This window comes from Myotis brandtii, unplaced genomic scaffold (assembly GCF_000412655.1).
Source record: "Myotis brandtii unplaced genomic scaffold, ASM41265v1 scaffold423, whole genome shotgun sequence".
NCBI lineage: Eukaryota > Metazoa > Chordata > Mammalia > Chiroptera > Vespertilionidae > Myotis > Myotis brandtii.
Genome location: NW_005366214.1, coordinates 2,712,646 through 2,715,540, shown reverse-complemented (window position 1 = coordinate 2,715,540; position 2,895 = coordinate 2,712,646).

Below are 2,895 nucleotides of genomic sequence, written 5' to 3'. Positions count from 1 at the left end.
ATGGCGACTGACAGTAAGTGCGCTGGGCCGCGGAGGCCCCGGGTGGGAGGCCGCGGGGCCCTGGGGTGGGAAGTTCTCCTCTTTGGACACCTGTCCTGATGCCGGGCTCGCGGACCAGCGTCTGGGGTTCCCCTCGCCCCTGGACGGGCCCTTGGTCCTCTGCCCATCACCGTTCGCTGCCAGGCAGGACTTCAGAGGCGCAGGTGGTCCTGGCAGCCCACTCGGGAGGGATGTGGCAGAAGGGCGTGCGCCGCACGGAGGTGGAGGGGACGCTGCGATGCGGTGGGGCAGAGGGGCAGAGAGGGAGAGGGGGCTGCCCTTGCTGTCGTTTGGGGGCAGTGCCCTCAGGCCCAGGGCCAGGCTTTGGGGATCCCTGCCACCCAGGCACCACTAGCCCTTGGTGCTGCGAGTTCAAGGTCCGCCTCGAGTTCTGGGTTGGATTTGCGGACTTGCCTTTGGGGATAAGGTACCTGGACTGCTGGCTGCCCGGTGGCCCCACTCGGGCCATGCTACTAGCGCAGCTGTGGGTCGGCCAGAGACCACGTCTGGTCACTGTGGGCAGTGAATGTGATTAGCATGTTGACTTTCAGGTTCAAACTACTGAATGGAAATGTTGGAAGGCGCTGGGCTGGCCTGCTTTGGGCATCTTGGCACCACTGCTTTTATTGGCTCAGTGCTTTTTGGAAATGGAGTCACGTCTATGAAAGCCAGTTTATTTAGATGTATGGGAAGCTAGATATTATTATTATTATTATTATTATTATTATTATTTCTTTAATTATTAAGGTATTACATATGTGTCCATATCCCCTAATTGCTCCCCCATCCCCCAATCCTGCCCTTACCCTCACCCCTGTTGTCTGTGTCCATAGTGGAGCCTTAAAGGGAGATCAGAGTAAAACCACCATCCCACCTGCTGCATACCCACCATGTAGATAAGGAGCTGTGGTCAGAGCCCATAGTACACACCTGGCACATATTAGAGACTCATTGAGTGAATGAATGGTGTACTGGTTAGAGACACCCTTTGGTGGGCATTTTTGAGAGGTGAGAAGGGACAAAGATGGGGGTCAACATTTCTACAATAATTTATTGTTTTTATTTTAAACCATTTACTATCCCAGCCAAGAACACAGTTTTGGTATAGTACAGAGAGCATGGGTTTTTGTAGCCAAACAAACCTGTATTTCAAACCTCTGAAATTCACTAGAAGTGGGACCATGGAAGGTGTCCTCAGGCTCTTTACCTCTGAAGTCAGGACAAAGCTAGCCTGTCTCTTGTACAGTGATGAACACACAGCTGGCCTTCCCCCTCTCTCTTTGCCAACATTTTATATGTGTGGAGATACCAAACGTTCGCATCTTTTTTGTTTTTATTTTTTAAATATATTTTTATTGATTTCAGAGAGGAAGGGAGAGGGAGAGAGAGATCAAAACATCAATGATGAGAGAGAATCATTGATCGGCTGTCTCCTGCATGCCCCCCATTGGGGATTGAGCCCACAACCTGGGCATATGCCCTGACCAAGAATCGAACTGTGACCTCCTGGTTCATAGGTTGACGCTCAACCACTGAGCCATGCTGGCTGGGCTTCTCCTCCTTTTTAAATTAAATAAATGTAGATTGTGTTTATAATAAAATCAACTAAACTGAACTAGGGGTCCCCTTTGCTCTGCCCATTTATAAAAAGTGTAGTCTGGCTTAATTTTTTTTTCTAAGAAAAGAAATAATGGATTTAAGCTTTTATTAACAAAGTCAGACTCAACAAAGAGGAAGATAATTAGATTTGGTCCATTACTGTATTTCTTAAGAAAAATAAAGGCAAAGGGATTTGAAGTGTATAGGCTTAATGCAGTGGAACAGCATTCTATATTTCATTTTCTTATATTTTGAGTAAAGATAGTACATTTAGTTTCCTAGAAATATTGTCCATGCTCTGTACCAATTTATTTAGATAATTGTTTCTTCTACTTCCTTACATGGTAGATTCAACTCTACTAAAGAATCAAACTTTATCCCATTGGTTTTGTTTGTTTATGGAAAAAATGATGATGATATTCAACCAGCTCAGCTCTTGTGCTGATTTTTAGGCTCAATCTTAATTACCTTCATTATCAGCTTGGATAGAGCTGGAACTCTGAAAGGTTTCCAGAGTGTAAGAGATCATTAGTTCATTTTTGTTCTTTTTCAGAAGTAGGATGTCCCTACCATGGACATGGAGAGAAGGGACATAATCACAGCCAGTGTCTTGAAAAAATCTCCACAAATCTTGACCATGTCTGCACCTTAAAGTCCCACAGTCCTCCGCATAAAGGTGACCCTGAAACTGTAGCCCAGGACTCCTCCCCCACATAGAATTCTTTAGCTAGCTCTGGTTCTCAGCCTGGCTGCACAATAGAGCTTAAAAAATATGCTGGCTTTAGTTTTTTTTGTTTTTTTTTTTAATACTCATCAAGGATATGTTTCCACTGATTTTTAGAGAGAGAGGAAGGGAGAGGGAGAGAAAGAAACATCGGTGTGAGAAAGAAACATGGATTAGTTGCCTCCCACACACACCTGGACATGGATTGAACTGAAACCTGGGCATGTGCCCTGAATGGGAATTGAACCTGCAACCTTTGGTGCACAGCCCTGACTGGGAATTGAACCTGCAACCCTTTGGTGCACGGGACGATATTCCAACTGAGCCATAGTGGTCAGGGCATGCTGGTTTTAGTGTTTTTTTATTTATTTATTTACTCTTAAATTTTTTAAAAATTATTAATTTGAGAGAGAGAGAAAGAGATAGTGAGAGAGAGAGAGAGAGAGAGAGAGAGAAATACCAATTATTCAGTGTGAGTATAAATTTTTTTGGGAATATATATATATATATATATATATATATATATATTTTTA